This window comes from Panthera pardus, unplaced genomic scaffold (genome assembly GCF_024362965.1).
Source record: "Panthera pardus isolate Hobbes unplaced genomic scaffold, ASM2436296v1 HiC_scaffold_17, whole genome shotgun sequence".
NCBI classification, from domain to species: Eukaryota; Metazoa; Chordata; class Mammalia; order Carnivora; family Felidae; genus Panthera; species Panthera pardus.
The window spans coordinates 109,495,475-109,514,049 of record NW_026526732.1 but is presented as its reverse complement, the minus strand read 5'-3'; the positions used below and the strand labels follow the sequence as shown (position 1 = coordinate 109,514,049).

The 18,575-nt window shown below is 43.7% G+C and overlaps 2 non-coding genes and 1 pseudogene across 2 annotated transcripts; 2 read left to right on the top strand and 1 right to left on the bottom strand.

Annotated features, from left to right (window-relative positions):
- Positions 1-526: 526 nt before the first annotated feature.
- LOC109252673 (peptidyl-prolyl cis-trans isomerase A-like) lies at positions 527-16,683 on the bottom strand (annotated as a pseudogene).
- Positions 11,640-11,711, top strand: TRNAP-CGG (transfer RNA proline (anticodon CGG)). The gene has a single exon. It is a non-coding gene; the product is annotated as a tRNA-Pro (tRNA).
- Positions 16,684-16,693: 10 nt separating the features above from the next.
- TRNAS-GCU (transfer RNA serine (anticodon GCU)) lies at positions 16,694-16,775 on the top strand. The gene has a single exon. It is a non-coding gene; the product is annotated as a tRNA-Ser (tRNA).
- The last annotated feature ends 1,800 nt before the right edge of the window (positions 16,776-18,575 follow it).

The following is an 18,575-nucleotide window of genomic DNA, read 5'->3' as shown; positions in this document are numbered from 1 at the left end:
CCTCTTCTGATTAGTGTCTCACCAGACACAATTCACAATGTCAGCTAAGGTTGCTGTCTCATCTGAGGTCTTCCTAGCTCGCTTGATGGCTGGCAAACCTCAGTTTCCTGTTGTTTTAGAACGCAGACCCTCAGTTCCTAGAGGACACCCCCTGCCACGTGACCCTCTTCATAAGCAGTTCACATATCTGTTTACTTTTTCAAAGCTAGCAGGAGAGCCTCTCCTACTCTGAATATGTCTCTTTTGGACCCTCTTCCAAAAGGCTCACCTGATTAGGTCAGACTCACCCAGGATAATCTGTCACTCTCTCTTTTGTTGTTGTTGTTTAGTTTTTATTTTGTAATCATAAACATAGCTCTGCAATCCAGCTAGACTTGGAGGGGAATCAGGAAACTAGGGGACCCATAGAACTGCAGCCAGAGCACAAAGATTGTAGGATGTTTTGAGCAGATGGGGGTGAAGGACTGCTCCCCTGAGCGACAGAAGGAACAGTCTGGCAGTTTAGATACAACGCGAGTCAAATGTACTAGATTTGTCCGCAGTCGACAACGGTGATCTTGCTGCTCTTGCCAATGCTGGACCCAAAGTGTTCCCTGGCTTCCACAACATTCGTGCCCTCTTTCATCTTGCCAACGACCACCTGCTCACCATCACACTCAGTGCTGGCAGCGCAGACGAAACCTGGGAACCATTCGTGTTGGGTCCAGCGGACCATGGATGAGATGCCAGGATCCCTATGCTTCAGGATGACATTCTCATCAAGTTTCTCCCCATAAGTGGGCTTGCTGCCAGTGCCATTATAGCGTGGGAAGTCACCACCTTGGCACATTAATCCCTAATTAATCCTATGAAAGCAGGAAACTTTATGACCAAGTCCATTCTCCCCAGTGCACAGAACACAACAATTTTCCATTGTCTTTGGAATTTTGTCTGTAAACAGCTCGAAGGAGATACGGCCAAATGGCTTGCTATCCGGGGTGATGTTGAAGAACACAGTGGAGTTGACCTGGGCCACACAGATGGCTCCAAGGTGGTAGCATCTGCAAGGCTTGATCTATCGTTTTTTATTATTAACTCAAAGCCAATTGATTAGGGACCTTAACTACATCTGAAAAAATCACTTCCATTTTGTCATATAATATAATTCAATCATGGTAGTGTAGGAGCCAAGGCCAGGTTGTCCCAAAATGTCCCACAATGGCAGACTGATTGTTTTGAATTAAAGCTATTAGAGAAACAGACAGTGCATAGGCCTCAGACCTTCTGCTCTCTCCCTGAAAGCAGGAAATAAATCTTTCATATGAAAGATACCCGCCATATACTAAGAAGTAAAAAGAAATTCTTGTCACCAGAGATGGAAATTTTAAGAGTGGAGAAAGCTGTAGAAACGGCAGAGAAAGCTGTTATGTTTTTACTAATTTACTATCTCAGCCCAAATTCCACTTAGAATTCCTTACTAAGTAAAGTTCCCAAACATCTGTTTTCTTTATCCTGTCAATTACTCAAAAATGTATTATTTCTTTGTCTAAAAAGTATAAACACTGCCTGCCTTGGTCATTTCTTTAGGTCTTAATTTTATTATTGGTAGTCCAGGCACATGTAATAACTGTGGTTGGTTTCTCCTATTAATCTGTCTCACGTCAACTTAACTCTTAAGCCAGCTGGAAGACCTTGAAGGGTAGAGGAAGAATTTTTCCTTCCCCACAGTAGTGAAATCCCACCATATCCAGAGGTCTTGCCCATATTCTAGGAAAGAGGATTACACCAGGTCTGCACACCAGAGAGAAAAGAATCATGGGACTCAATCCTGCCCATCTCCCCTTCCACTAGTTTACTGTTTTCAAATTAAATAATCTAAATCTCAAAATTTATTTTGGTAGCAGTGCCAGAAACACGAGAGATACAGAAGAGGGGCTGGTTATACATTTTCCCACTGAAAGAAGTTAGATGAGAGCATGGCTGGAAGGGAAGAAGAATGAGGGCCATCAGGCAGCGGATTGAAAAACTAATCTGTGCTGTTCAGTCAGGACAGTCAGTTCTCTGGGAGCAAGTAGAATGGAGAAATGGGAGACACTCCTGGCTTATGTCTGGTAATGTTTTACACTTTTGTCTGGGGGGTGGTTTTATAGACATGTACAGTTTGTAAAGATTCATTGGGCTATATAAGTAAGCTATATGTGGTTTTCTTTATGTATATATTTTTTAATTTTTTTAACATTTATTTATTTTTGAGACAGAGAGAGACAGAGCATGAACAGGGAGGGTCAGAGAGAGGGAGACACAGAATCTGAAACAGGCTCCAGGCTCTGAGCAGTCAGCACAGAGCCCGACGCGGGGCTTGAACCCACGGACAGTGAGATCGTGACCTGAGCCGAAGTCGGACGCTTAACCGACCGAGCCACCCAGGTGCCCCATTCTTTATGTATATTTTACCTCAGTGAAAATAAAACTTAAAATGCCTGGACTATGGAAATTCTTTCTGAGCATATTCATATGCCTGGAGACTATTGCTGCTGACTGAAGATGCTACGTGTCACGTAAGTGTTTTTATCAAAATAACAAAATTCTGGGCGTGCCTGGGTAGCTCATTCCATCGAGCATCTAACTCTTGGTTTTGGCTCAGGTTGTGATCTCATGGTTTCATGACTTTGAGCCCCGGGTCTGGCTCTGTGCTGGCAGCACAAGAACCTGCTTGGGATTCTTTCTCCCTCTCTCTTTGCCTCTCCTCTGCTCACGCTCTCTCTCCCTCTCTCTTTTCCCCTCCCCTGCTCACACACACACACTCACTCTCTCTCTCTCTCTCTCAAAATAAATACACTTAAAAATAATAAAATTCTGCCTCTCTTTAATGTTACTTTTTCTTGGGGCACCTGGGTGGCTCAGTTGGTTAAGCGTCCAACTTTGGCTCAGGTCAGATCTCATGGCTCGTTGAGTTCAAGCCCCGTGTAGGGTTCTGTGTTGACAGCTCAGAGCCTGGAGCCTGCTTCGGATTCTGTGTCTCCCTCTCTCTCTGTCCTTCCCCCACTTGCCCTCTGTTTCTTTCTCTCTCTCAAATATAAACATTTAAAGAATTTTTTTAAAAAGTTACTTTTTCTTCAGTGCATTATAACCCATATCAGGCTGTTATAAAAACCTGAGTGGTAAAATTTAGCCAAGTTGCCAGTAAAATACACTAGATCTCAGAAACCCTTTATCTGAAAAATGGGGATGATACTAATGACATCATGACCTTTACAAAGGAAAACAGGAGGAATATACCAGAGCACATAGTTCACAGTCTGTACCCCGTAATCACTCATTAATTTTATGGAAATGAATAAAGACCACTCCATGATTTACTAATTAGAACTCTGGACCCCGATTCTGACAATAAGCTGAAAGTTGAACCATTACCATCTCTAATTAAATGGATTCTTCCCAAATGTTGGGCAGGTCATTGAGAGGATGTGACCACTGGTTGACTTGTGAGCTGGACCCTGGCGATGGGAGCTCCTTACTCCTTCCCCTGTCTTTGGAATATGTGTTCTGTTCGCCTTCCCTGTTTCCAGAAGCTGCCTCAAGGACACAGCTTTTAGATAGTGATGTGGTGTTGAGGCCACCTAGACACTATATGTGACTGAACCCAGTTAGGACCTCTATATAAACTTTTAAGATTTGGCAGGCAGGTGCAGGGATCTTCTTGTCGCAGACCACTGAAGACAAGCCTAGTATGTAAATTCTCTTGCTAACTAGAACTGCTACCTACCAACCTAGAGTGGACTGCCTCTCTCTTCAGTCTCTCCCTGCCCTCCTCAGAGGGCCCTGTTTCAGATTGTCCCCAAGAAGCTCTTGAGGTTGCCAACTAACACCAACACACGTGTTTGATTCCAGATGAACTGCTGTTTCCCTGAAACATGCATGAATTCTGCATACCTGACTTCATGGGCAAACTAAGCACAGGGTTAGCAGTGACTACCCTTGTCCCTTGTTCCCTGCCAGCCCAGGGACAATTAAGGTAAAACTATGTGCCAGAGAGCAAAATGCACATGAATCTTGGAACAGATTAAATCAGTGTGAATACAGAGCAGAAGCTGGGACTTGTAATTAAGAGAAAGGACAGTTTTGTGACACCAAGTTCATTAATGGGAATACTCAATTCATTACTGCAAAGTATTTATTCTTTTTATACACTTTATTTATTTTGAGGGGAGAGAGAAAGACAGTGAGAGAGAATGTGAGCAAGGGAGGGGCAGAGAGAGAGGGAGAGAGAGAGAAAATCCCAAGCGGGCTCCATGCTGTCAGCCCAACGTGGCACTCCAACTCACGAACTTCAAGATCATGACCTGAGCAGAAATCAAGAGGTGGATGCTTAACTTATTGAGCCACCCAGGTGCCCCCATTATTGCAAAGTATTAAAATTCTAAAGATATTCCTTAAGATATACATTTGGGGGATTTGAATTTTTCCATTGTTGCTTCTCACCTTTATCACCCACTTTTGGAAGCTATGTGGTAACACAGTAGGCTGGAGACAAGAGGAGACTGGGTACATTTCTTGAAGAATACCCAAAATAAAAATCAAGAAATACAAAGTGAGAGTAGGGATAGAAAGAAAACTACTTCCTTGGAGTTTTATGATGTTGTAGTCACTATGTGTCTCAAAAAACTCTTAGAATGTTCAGTGGTGGAAAAAAATTCAAAGTTGTAATTGAGATACCTGCTATCACTCCATCTAGGACTTGAACCCTGTGATTAATAAATTAAAATTCAAGTTAGTTGACATACAGTGTAGTCTTGGCTTCAGGAGTAGAACCCAGTAATTCATCACTTACATATAACACTCAGGGCGCATCCCAAAAAGTGCCCTCCTTAATGCCCATCACCCATTTAACCTATCTCCACCCGCCCCCCCCCCCCCCCCCAGCAACCCTTAGTTGTTCTCTGTATTTAAGAGTCTCTCACGGTTTGCCTCCCTCTCTGTTTGTAACTTATTTTTCCTTCCCTTTCCCTCTGGTCTTATGCTAATTTCTCAAATTCCACATATGAGTGAAATCATATGCTATCTGTCTTTCTCTGACTGACTTATTTCACTTAGCATAATACCCTCCAGTTCCATCCATGCTGTTGCAAATGGCAAGATTTCATTCTTTTTGATTGTTGAGTAAAGTACATTGTATATATACACCACATCTTCTTTATCCACTCATCAGTCGATGGACATTTAGGCTTTTTCCATAATTTAGCTATTGTTGATAGCGCTGTTGTAAACATTGGGGTGCATGTGCCCTTTTGAACCAGCATTTTTGTATCCTTTGGATAAATACCTAGTAGTGCAATTTCTGGGTCATAGGATAGTTCTACTCTAAAATTTTTTGAGAAACCTCCATATTGTTTTCCAGAGTGGCTGCACCAGTTTGCATTCCCACCAACAGTGCAAGAGTGTTCTCCCTTTTCTCTGCATCCTTGCCAACATCTGTTGTTTCCTGAGTTGTTAATTTTAGCCACTCTGACCAGTGTGAGGTGATATCTCATTGTGGTTTTGATTTGTATTTCCCTGATGATGAGTGATGTTGAGTATCTTTTCCTGTGTCTGCTAACCATCTGGATGTCTTCTTTGGAAAGGTGTCTATTCATGACTTCTGCCCATTTCTTCACTGGATTACTTGTTTTTGGGTGTTAAGTTTGGTAAGTTCTTTATAGATTTTGGATACTAACCATTTATCCAATATGTCATTTGCAAATATCTTCTTCCATTCTGTCAGATGCCTTTTAGTTTTGTTGTTTCCTTTGCTGTGCAGGAGCTTTTTATCTTGATGAGGTCCCAACAGTTCATTTTTGCTTTTATTTCCCTTGCCTCTGGAGACATGTCAAGTAAGAAGTTGCTGCAGCCTAGGTCAGAGAGGTTGCTGCCTATTTTCTCCTGTAAGATTTTTCTGGTTTCCTGTCACATTTAGGTCTTTCACCCATTTTGAATTTATTTTTGTGTATGGTGTAAGAAAGTGGTCCAGGTTCATTCTTCTTCATGTTGGTGTCCAGTTTTCCCAACACTATTTGCTGAAGAGACTGTCTTTGGGTCACAAATCAGCCCTCAACAGGTACAAAAAGATTGTGATCACACTATGCACATTTCTAGATCACAACACTCTGAAACTTCAATCAACCACAAGAAAAAAACTTAGAAAGCCTCCAAATATATGGAGGTTAAAGAACATCTTACTAAAGAATGACTGGGTTAACCAGGAAATTAAAGAAGAAATTTAAAGATACATGGAAGCAAATGAAAATGAAAACACGACCGTCCAAACCCTTTGGGATGCAGCCAAGTCAGTCCTAAGAAGAAAATACACTGCAATCAAGGCCTATCTCAAGAAGCAAAAAGGTCCCAAATACAGAACCTAACCTCACACCTAAAAGAACTAGAAATACGACAGCAGAGAAAGCCCAAAGCCAGTAAAAGAACAGAAATAAAGATTAGAGCAGAGATAAACAATATAGAATCCACAAAAATAGTAGAACAGATCAATGAATCTAAGAGCTGGGTTTTTGAAAGAATAAACAAAATTGATAAACCACTAGCCAGAGTTCTCAAACAGAAAAGAGAGAGGACCCAAATAGATAAAATCATGATAGAAACAGGAGAGATCACAACTAACACCACAGAAATACAAACAATTATTAGAGAATCCTATGAAAAATTATATGCCAACAAATTGGACAACCTGGAAGAAACAGACAAATTCCTAGACACCCACACACTTCCAAAACTCAAACAGGAAGAAACAGAAAATTTGAACAGGCCCATAACCAGCAAAGAAATTGAATCTGTTATCACAAATCTCCCAACAAATAAGTGTCCTGGGCCACATGGCTTCCCAGGGGAATACTACCAGACATTGAAAGCAGAGATAATACCTATTCCTCTCAAGCTGTTCCAAAAAATGGAAATGAAAGGAAAGCTTCCAGACTCATTCTATGAAGCCAGCATCACCTTGATTCCAAAACCAAACACACCACTAAAAAGGAGAAGTAAAGGCCAATATCTCTAATGAACCTGGATGAAAAAATTCTCAACAAGATACTAGCAAATCGAATTCAACAGTATATTAAAAGAATTATTCACCATGACCAAGTGGGATTCATTCCTGGGCTGCAGGGCTGGTTCAATAGTCGCAAATCAATCAACGTGATACACCATGTTAACAGAAGAAAGGATAAGATCATATGATCCTGTCAATAGATATAGAAAAAGCACTTGACAAAATACAGTGTCCCTTCCTGATAAAAACCCTCAAGGAAGTTGGGATAGAAGGAACATATCTTAACATAATAAAAACCATATACGATAGGCCCACAGCTAATATCATCCTCAATGGGCAAAAATTGAGGGCTTTCCTCCTAAGGTCATGAACACGACAGGGATGTCCACACTCGCCACTGTTGTTCAACATAGTGCTGGAAGTTCTAGCCTCAGTAATCAGACAACAAAATGAAATAAAAGGCATAGTAATTGGCAAGGAAGAAGTCAAACTTTCACTCTTCGCAGAGGACATGATTCTCTACATGGAAAACCCGAAAGACGCTACCAAAAAACTGCTAGACCTGATACAGGAATTCAGCAAAGTCACAGGATGTAAAATCAATGTACAGAAACCAGTTGCTTTTTTATACACCAATAATGAAGCACCAGAAAGAGATCTCAAGGAATCGATCCCATTAACAATTGCACCAAATACCATAAAATACCTAGGAATAAATAAACCTAACGAAAGAGGTAAAAGATTTATGCACTGAAAACTATAGAAAGCTTACGAAAGAAATTGAAAAAGACATAAAGAAATGGAAAAACATTAAATGCTCATGGATTGGAAGAACGAATATTGTTAAAATGTCAATACTACCCAAAGCAATCTACATATTCAATGCAATCCCTATCAAAATAGCACCAGCATTCTTCACAGAGCTAAAACAAACAATCCTAACATTTGTATGGGACCACAAAAGACCCCAAATAGCCAAATGTTGAAAAAGAAAACCAAAGCTGGAGGCATCATAATTCCAGACTTTAAGGTACATTACAAAGCTGTAATTTTCCAGACAGTATGGTACTGGCACAAAAATAGACACATAGATCCATGGAATAGAATAGAGAACCCAGAAACGGACCCACAAATACATGGCCGACTAATCTTCGACAGTGCAGGAAAAAGTATCCAGTGGAAGAAAGAACCCCATGTTTAAAAGGCAGACAAAGTAACCTCTGAGGAGATTAACTCCGTGCTCTCAACCCAAACAATATCTCCTCACATACATCCCAGGAAAGATTGGGACACAGTTTAGAAAAACCAGTGTCATAGCAGATGGTACAGGAAACTTTCTAGGCAGAGGTGGATGGCTTCCTTGTGCGGAGGGGGCAAATGGGAGGTAGTGTGGTCTACGTGGTAAACCACGCAGCGTGGGCATTCTCACCTTGTATCATTGGGATCAGCACAATCAGGGAGGGAGTTTTGCCCCTATTACCAGATACAAACATTATCAATGAAGGGTGACCATGGGTCCAGAGGCTGGGCAGGAGATATCTGCAGGGTGCCAGACCTATTTTAGAATGACAATAATGAGGAAATCTATGGTAGAGGTGACAGAATATGTGGGCGATGTTAGCATAAGGATTCGAAATAAACACAATACAAATTCTGTAAGTCATAAAGGAAGAAAATGGAAACCTGACGCTGGAATAAACAGTTACGAAGAAGAAACAGCCAGAGACACTGGCTATGGATGGGAAATGAATGAGTTTTTCGACAACTCGGTAGACTATCAGATAAGACAGTGGGCAGTATACCCAAAGATCAAATGAGTGAGCTAGAACATTTAGTCAGAGAACAATCTTAGCAAGCATTACAGAGGCATCAAAAGGTAGAAACTAAGATAACTTTATGAAACACAACAACAAACGAGGCCCAGAAGGATAGAACAAAATAAGTGGAGGGACAGCATTTACAGAAACAGTGCTCCAGTCCTTGGGTCTATGGTAGCTGGCGGCCCTGGACCTGGAGGTAGCCTCGCTCCTTGCCTGGGGTAATCTTGGAATCTGGGCGGTATGTAGTGCCTGATTTCAGGACTGTCCAGGACAGCCATGAATGCCACATCCTATGCCCTCCCCTTCCAAGGTGTTGAGTAATTCCAGAGGGCCAAGAGTCACAGGTATGTTCCAGTTCACTCTAGAAAGAAATGCAACCCCAAGGACAATTATGACACGTGTCCACAGGAGAAAATGAGGTCAGCGCAGTGTTCTAGCTCTGAGGAGTCCGTGTGCGCAACAGGCCAGGGGGTGAATCGGTGCCCTGTCGTTCTCTCCAGATCTGGCCTGTTAGTGGGTCTTTAGGAAGAACTGGAGTAGACAAACAGAAATAAAGGGTGAGATTACCAAATCAGATGGAATCCTTGAGAGACAGAAGACAGGAAAACTGATGAAGATAAAGAGTGAGAGTTGACAAGAATATCAGCCATCTCCTGGGTCTTGTCTTTGATTAGAGAAAAATGTTCAGAAAAACACTGATAAGAAAGATGGGTCGATGCGCCATCTTTCCGAGGAGCTGACATTTCAAACGTCTCTCTCTCAATCCTACTGAAAAGCCGAAACCTTCTAAAGCTAAGGACAGACACAAGAGGGAGACAAACTAAGCATTCATCCGCCTGCATTGCCTTTTTCAGAGGAGGAAATTTTGTGAGACACTCAGCAAGCAGGGATGCCAGTCTATAAAGAATTTGGAGACAGCTACTTGCACTGAAGGGTTAAATCTTTGAAGGGCTCTGTTCTTAGTTCTAGCAGAATACAGAGGTTTCAAAGTCATAAACCAGATGAAGTCATAATGACCTGTGCTTGGGGTACAATCTGGTTTTAGGGCACCGAATATTACAATCAATACCTTGACCAGCATGCCTACTCATGGTACCTAACTGGGCCCTGGCGCCCCCCAGACAATAGAAATTGACAAGAGGTGGAAGCCGCCATCCAGGCAGGGTTTGGTTGGGGCTTGTGCTGGAGCACAAGGGAGGCTGAGCCTCTGAGGAGGGGTCAGAGAGAGCTTTATAAAGAGGCGTAGGTGGGAAAAGAATGACTTCTAATCACATAGAGGAGGGGATTTCTTGGCTCCTGCACGCGTCAAGGTCATGCTTCTTCATGCGTCTTCTAGCATGTTAAATCTCGACCCTCGGGCAGTACTTTTTTTTAGTATTATAATGAGGGGGAAACGGGGGTGAAACGTTACCACTGTGGTCCATCTTGGGGCGCACTGGTTTGGCCCCACCTTTACCAGTCTTCACAGTCAAGACATCCCTTTCAATGAGCATGCTGCCTCTGCGTTCCTGCAAGATACGCTACTCAAGGGCATATCTTTTTCTCTCTGTGAAGGCAGCCAAGAAATGCTGGATTTTGTGGTTGGGGTGAGGGGACCCAAGTCCAGTCCTCACTCCGTCTTACTTATGAGAAAGCAAGTTTTTAGGGCACTTGTTAAAGAACATGTCAAACAACTACCTCTGTGAAAGTAAACCACAGAAAATTAAGATGGATGTCCCCTCAAATCATTTGTCATACCCTACAGCATATCATGAAATTTAGAATAGAGTCCAAATGTATTGTTTAGATAAGGATACCGATCAAAACTAGAGTACTTTCCTAATGTAAACTTAATTGGGTTCAGTGAGTCAAAGATTGATCTACAGACAGAACTCACATCGGAGTGGTTCTCATATAACAGATGGGAAAAAGGATGAAAAAATTTAGTAACATGAGCCTAAGAAGTGATTATAAGGCCCCAAAATGTATATTAGTTGTCACTGAAAGATAGTTGCATTGATTAAATAGCCAAGAAGACTGTGGCTCATCTTTTGGACTCTGAAAGTGTGAAGACAGAAAAATTCCCTCTGACGCTTACTTACTTGGTACCATGATCGCTTCTTTTTCCAATCTAATAATTATAGAATAACGGGAAGGATGAACCTAATGAGGGAACTGTTTTTAATTCTGAAGGCATCACACTCAGTGCAGCAAAATAAAATTGAAAATGTGTTAGTTCCAGGCATGCGTGTTGGTTCACATGGATTTAAAATGTGGCTTAGATACACCAGCTAGTGTAAACTTTGACTTTAACCAGAAGTTTTTGGTAAGTTAATAAACGCATCTAACACTAACGTCTTGGTGCCCGTGAAACATTAATGTTAAGAAATGTACCTCCGATCAGTGGAACTTCTGGGAGCTGAAAAACACGCTTTGGTCTAGGAGCCCCTCGGTAATGATAATATCCAACTTTCAAAAAGGAAAGAAGTGAGAAGAGGAAAACTCCAGAACAAGAATTTGTCTAACCTAACTTAATTCAAAGTTAGATGGAAATGAGTTAAACGACTTAGAATAGTTTAGCGAAGTGGAGCAAAGGAAAAAGAAAATGTCCAAATTCCCTACAGACCAGCCTTACCACCAAGTGACGTCATGGTGATTGCAACTGTCAACAGACCTTTCACACAAACAGCCTTTCCAACTGTTCATTCATGTAGGTGATTGGCGGGGAATTAAGTTTCGGGGAACAAATTCTTTGTAAACAGAATGAGGGTAATTGGATTCTATTTCTTCTTATCTGAAAATATGGAGAGGCCCTGCACGTAGGCGGCTCGTTGGTCTAGGGGTATGATTCTCGCTTCGGGTGCGAGAGGTCCCGGGTTCAAATCCCGGACGAGCCCGCTTCCTTTTCAACCAATTGGATTCAGAGAATCAAGGAAAAGAAGTATTTTCCCGAATATTCTTGCCAAAAAGACCGGGCTCTCACCTTGCTAACAGTGGTACTGTTCTCGCAGGAGCTGGGCTCTGAATCCCGGATCTCCCGGACGCGAGGCACCCGAATCGTTGACGGGGTACCCGGCCGCCAGCCCCTGTGGGTCCCTCCGCCGCCACCGAGGGAGCCCGGGGCCGCGGCGGGCGCGCACGCGCGTGCGCACACCTGGCGCGGCTCGGGAGGCGCGAACAGCGTCCCCTCGGAGCTCCGCCGCGCGCGCGCAGTCGAGAATTCGTGACTTAACGCTGTCGCCTGGCAACGGGATGAGCGTCCACGACGCGCTGTATCTGCCGCTCCCAGGGCGCGGAGCAAAGAGGCGCCCCGGTCCGCTGCTGGCGTGAGACGCCTGCCGCTCTTTTCCTGCGTTGCCGCGGTTGTTCATTCGTTTATTCGTTCCGCGAGTGAATTTTCAGCGACTGCTGCAGGTCAACCTGTGCTGGGTGCTGGGGGCGCAGTGGTGGACAAGGAATAAACTAGTTTTTGTTTCTACGGAATTTCACATCACAAGTAGCTAAATATTTACCATGTTCACGCTTCCTGGGACGAAGCGCAGCATTCCCATAGAAGCGTGGAGGACCAGGGCCGACCTGTCCGCTCCAGGGAATATTGTCCGCCAGGGTTTGTCCTCCAGGAAAGAGAAACCAGAAGGAGCAACCCCTGCCCTATGCCCGAAACTTACCAGTACTTTCTCCTCTGCCCCAGGAGATGCGCTCACTTCTGAACTGTTGAAACGCTCGGGTACATTGATGAACATAAATTTAAAAGACGAGACAAGGAAAGAAAGAAAGAAAGAAGAAAGAAAGAAAGAAAGAAAGAAAGAAAGAAAGAAAGAAAGAAAGAGGAAAGGAAAGAAAAGGAAAGGAAAGAAGGAAGGAAGGAAGGAAGGAAGGAAGGAAGGAAGGAAGGAAGGAAAGGAAAGGAAGGAAGGGAAAGAGAGAGAGAAAGAAAGAAGGAAAAAAAGAAAAAGAAAAAGAAAGAAAAGAAAAGAAAATGGAGAGGAAGGTATTAATGCACTTACTTTACTCGTGCTAGCTGAATTAAGTTGTTTCTTTCTAATAACCGTGTTGTGACCCAAACTGAAAGTGAACACACACACACACACACACACACACACACACACACACACACACACACCACTCCAATTTCTTTCAAGGCTCAACTGGCCCCGCTCATCTCAGTCTGAAAGACTGGGTCTTTTGTTACCTTTCTGATCAGTTGAAGGCCCAATAGGCTTGAAGACGCAGGTCATCGTTCAGAAGTGGTGTGTGACATATTCTCTTTTTACACAGGAAACATGAATTTAAAATTTATTTGTAATTTAATATAATTTTACAATTTGAAGTAGATGGTGTCATTCGTTAAGTTTGCAATTCAAAAGGAACTTCCTCCAACCTTTGCCCTTCAAGAATGTTCTTAGGATTCAGGAAGTCAGTTTATGCCATCTAAACCAGAGATTGAATAATCTTCTTTCGAGGGATTTTATTATCCCAAGAAGGGTGAGTTAAAGATCCTGTCTGGTACTAAATGGCACAGGCAGGTCATTTTACAGGGAAGTCTATCGTCAATAAGCTGGACTCATAATCTGTTTCCATTTATTTTTAGGGCCTCATTATAACAATGCCCAGCAACCAAAGATCACCTGACGTCTAGACTTAAGTGTCTAATATGAGAGGGATAAAAGTGCACTTAGAAAAAATAGAGGCTAATGTTATGCAGAGAGAAGAAACCTTCTCAGGAAAGTTATTACAGGGAGAAAGAATGCTGTAGAAAACAGTAGCTTGGCTACAAAAGCCTCTTAAAATTGAAATTGTGAGCGTAGAAATGAAAAACTTAATGGAGTAGCTGCAATAATTCTCTTCCAGAAGACGGAGTAAAATACGTAAAGGCAAACTCCAGCAGTCATGTTCCCTAGGAGACCCCCAAATTAGTTGAAACTGCCGCCTACACAAAAACCTGCACGCAATGCTTATAGCAGCTTTATTCACAATTGTGGAAACTTGGAAGCAACCAAAATGTCCTTCAATAAGTAGTAAGCCTTCGGGGGCGCCTGGATGGCTCAGTCGGTTAAGCGTCCGACTTCGGTTCAGGTCATGACCTCACGGTGTGTGAGATTGAGCCCCGCATCGGGCTCTGTGCTGACGGCTCAGAGCCTGGAGCCTGCTTCAGATTCTGTGTCTCCCTTTCTCTCTGGCCCTCCCCCATTCATGCTCTGTCTCTCTCTGTCTCAAAAATAAATAAACATTAAAAAAAATTTTTTAAATAAAAATAAGAAGAGTGTAAATAATAATTTTTAAAAAGTGGGGGAAAAGGAAAAAGGGAGACAAAACACCCTGGAGGTTTAAAATCCAAGGTAAAAGAAGTCCCAGAAAAAAAAAAAAAAAAAGAAAGAAACTAGAGAACACATAAGTGAGAAAATCAAAACAGAAAAAGTCAAGCTAATTTCCCAAACTGAAATACATGATTTTGCAAATTCAATGCTGTAATAGAGCTCTGAGAACAATGAATGAAAATAGAAACACACGAAGGCATATTTTTCAGACATTTAGGAACACCGGGGACAGAGAAATAATCCTGAAAGAGAAAAAAGCTAATTACAAATGAAGTATCAGTAATTAAAATGACTTCTTACTTCTCAAAAGCAATACAGGAAGCTAGAAGAAAACGGAGAACGCTTTCAAAATCCTGAAAGAAAAACTTCCCCAACCTAGCATTCCATACCCAACCAACACTCAATCGAACGTTAGAGAAACATAAAAGATATTCTCCAATACCCAAATATTTAAAAAATCTAAATATCATAAGAAAACAGTGGACAATATTTGCCAGTCATCACAAACAAGCAGTGAAGACCAATTCAAAAAGACTATGATATAATTGGAAGAAAGATGGATCGGAAGCGTGTCCCTATACGGTGGTGTTTAAGGCGAGGAACAAGATGAGCCTTTTTGTATGGTGAGTAGTCAATCGAAAATTCTAAACTTGAAACATCAGTAAGTAGAGAAAGCATCCGTATCAGTCAGAATACAATTCTGGCTCTGTAACAAAGACCTCAACCTACTGTAGCTTAAAGGAGGCGGACGTTACTCATCTCTCACATGATCGTCTGAAGGTACAATCGAGGCTGACGCTCTGGCCCCACGGTGTTGGTTCCGGTATTGTACCTCGTGGCTCCCTCCTTCCTACGGGGTTGCTTAGTGTTTCGTGACTCCTTCTTTCCTGCGGTGTTGCCACTTCCAGCAAGCACACACGGTAGGAAGAGAGAAGTGGAGGGTGTTCCTTTCCTCTTCTGGGCATAACCTGCACGTTTCACAGACACCGACTCTCCAACGCGCTGGTTTCGAAACTGGTCACATGACCCCGATTAGCGTCAAGGAAAGTTGTGCATTGGGGACGTCTCGTGGGTGGCTCTGAGCCCTACTAAATGTCCAACCAGCCATCTCTGCCGTGGCATCCGATTTGGAGATACGCCGGGAAAAGCAAACACCACCACAAACCGAAAGCCAAATGGCTGAAAATCTTTCCCTCTCCCAGGGGGGAATATGAGGAAGAAGGCCACGTATTTTTGAAGTACTTAAGATTTTTAAACGTGTGGTTAACTTTGATGGGAAAAGATGTGAACTTAAAAAATAAGCCTGAAGCCGAGAACAAAGGTGTGGATTAAAAAAAAAAAAAAAAAAATCCATCCGGATTCAAATGGGGCAGGGGAGGAATACCCCATGAGGGTAAAAGGTCTTGTTGGAAAGAGGGGAAATAGATCCTTCTTGATACCGACTCGGGAATTGGACTGAGCGGAGAAAACAAGGCAGAGGGAAGTGTATGATTGATTTGCTTGATCTTCATGACCATTTTCCTGCTCAGATTTCAGGATTCTCCCTGATGGGTCACACACATGCTTCAGCGTTCCGGCCACAGTGATTTCTCAACACTTATCTAGACACTGTGGGCCCCCCGGCCTTTGCTCAGGCCCTGTCCTCAGGGAAGGACACCCTCTCTCCTGGCCAGCTCTAGAAAACTTCCTCAGCAAGACTCACCTTTAATACAGTCTTCTTTCCCCAGGCATTTATGATTCATTCTGATTACTCATAATCAAGCCCTACCCATGTTCCCTTATGTGCATTGTATTCATTCTGTGAAACAAATTTTTAAAAAGCAGTTGAAAAAGCTTTTTGCACCCTTCCCCAAATAATCTTCCCGCTGGGAGTGACTCTTTTAACTTTTTTTTTTTTTTTTTTTTGTACCGCATCCTTTGGAAATCAGGCGCAAGTCGGGCCACCTGTCCCCCCTAAGATCACCCAAGAAGCACACGGGGCTTTGGGGGGAATCGGAAGTCGCGGCTCCTCTGCTGGGATGAGCGGGGAGAGAGCCCCGCGAGTGAAGGGCTCTGCCCTGCGCAGTTTCACCCTGCAGGGTCCAGGCGGTGACGACACGGGGTAGAGTTGCAGTGCGACCCCGCTGGGGCCCAGTCGTCTAAGCTTCCGGACTGTCTTCTTAGCCGCGAATTCGGAGTCCGGACTCGCCAGGCTCCCCGAGGTCCACACCAGGGGGACCGGCTCTGGGAGCCCCCGCCCGCGGCTGGCACGGGCGGGTGGCGCCCTCGGACCGCAGTGGGGGGGGGACCGCAGACAGGTGCCAGGCAGCCGCGCGGGGGGAGCCCAGGCCCAGGCCGAGGTGCTTGCGTCCCGGTTCCGCCCCCGTCGCGACTCCTGGGGGAGCTGAGCCTGCTTTTCGCGTCGCGACTTTTCCAGTCCGGTCGTGGTCCATTCGCGTGGCAGCCGGAGCTGGTCTCCCGGGCGTCCCCGAGCCGCCTCCTGGATCCCCTGCGTCCAGGACAGCCGGGAGCGCCCGAGGGTCAACTCTGAAATAAAGTACTTGGAGAGCATGGTGCGTGGTGACGAGGTGGCCGAGTGGTTAAGGCGATGGACTGCTAATCCATTGTGCTCTGCACGCGTGGGTTCGAATCCCACCCTCGTCGGTGAAGGTATTTTAGCGAGGGGGCGCGGGAAGGAGTGCGTGCAATTTCACCTTGGCTTTGACTGTCAATATTGTCTGTGTGGATACTTTATGTGAGTAATAAAGTGCCCGCGGAAGGCTTCCTTCCGGTTCCCTGAGGAAGGAGAGGGTGGGAAGGAGAGAAGCGAAACACCGGTGAAAAATTCTGCTCCCTAGAAATCACGAAGATGTGGATGGCCCTTTATTAACACTTGAAGCCTGTACTGTTTCACCGCTTATATTTAGCTCTGCAACTCTCCTGGGACGAATATCGATTTACAGTGGAAGGAAAAAATCAATTGGCGTATTTATTTATTGGTCTATCATCCACCTGTAGATAAATATAGTCATATTGCTATTCAAACAGATCACCTTTACCGTGGACATCGAATGGCCCTGTCTGTGCGGTTCTTTTCAGGAATCTACTCTTGAGTTGTCTGTTTTACATACCCCGCTGTCTTATTTCTAGAGCTTTGTAACAAGTCTCAACCCCTTGTTCCTATTCCAGATTTGCCTGTTCTCAATTGCCTTTTTGTAGTTCCATACACATTTTAGAATCGTTATGTAAATGTCTGCCCCCAAAAAAGGGGGGGGGAGGGGAAGGCTGATATAATTTTGGCTAATAATGTTTGAATCTATAGAGCAATGTGAATACAATAGACATCTTTAAAACATTGAATCTTACGATACATATTAGACCCTTCAGTTATGTATGTCTTCTTGAATTTATCTCAATAGTGGCTTATCTGATTTGTCTACGTAGAAATATAGCCCGTATTTCACTAGATATGTTTTAGGTATTTGTATTTAAGTATCTGAATTATGCTGTAAAATATGGCCTATATAAATATGTTGTTGTATATGCTATTAGTTTTTGAAATTTTATTGTTTATTAAAACATTGAAATCCAGTGGATTTTTATATACCAGTTATGGAAAGCCTGATAATAGCTCATCATGCGGGCGCTGAGTTGAAAAGACGACATCACAGGCACATGGTCTTGCTATGGGAAATGCCATATTAGGAAAAGCCGAGGCCCCATCAGGAGATGCATACAGGCCATCGGACCCCAGGGAGTGCACAGTCCGCACTGGGTATGTCGCAGCACACAATTTTCGGGAAAGAAATAGCGGGGTGGGGGAAGTTGAAACTGAGATAGGCTTTTTGTATTGGAGAGAGAAAATGTTCTACTGAAAGGCACTCTTACTGTGCGGGTGAACATTCTGGACAGGAGTCACCGCTTAGTTAATTTCTGGCTCCCTGAAGTGGGTCGAGGAGGGAGGACAGTTGCCAGGTACAACAGAGGACCCACCTTTGCTTTACGCATAGAAGCTGTCTTTTGAGTAAATCTGTTGACAGCATCCGAGAGCACCCTCTCCCCCTCCAAGACTTAATGATCTACTCACTAGGTAGGCTTTCTGTGATACATGCACTTTACTGCGGATATAAAATTGATTAGAAAGTATGGACGAGTTCACTGAACATCGATGATACAAAAGTATATGACCTGAGCCTTATGTTTTAATTAGTGGACTTTCCGTTGCTGCTTCGATATGGACATCTACGAGCATCTTGCTCACGGAGATTCTCATTCCCCAAAGCTCATTGCAAACTTCTTGGAACTTTAGCAGAACAAAACCCAAGGGGCTGCTGGCCTCTGGCCCACATGTCCGTTTTTTCCAACTGTGGCTGAGGCTTCCGCTCACCCGGCGTGGCCCTCGTGACTGGAGGGTGGGCGGAAGTAGTTCTCAGTGAGAGGTGATTTCTCCCCATCGGGGGACGT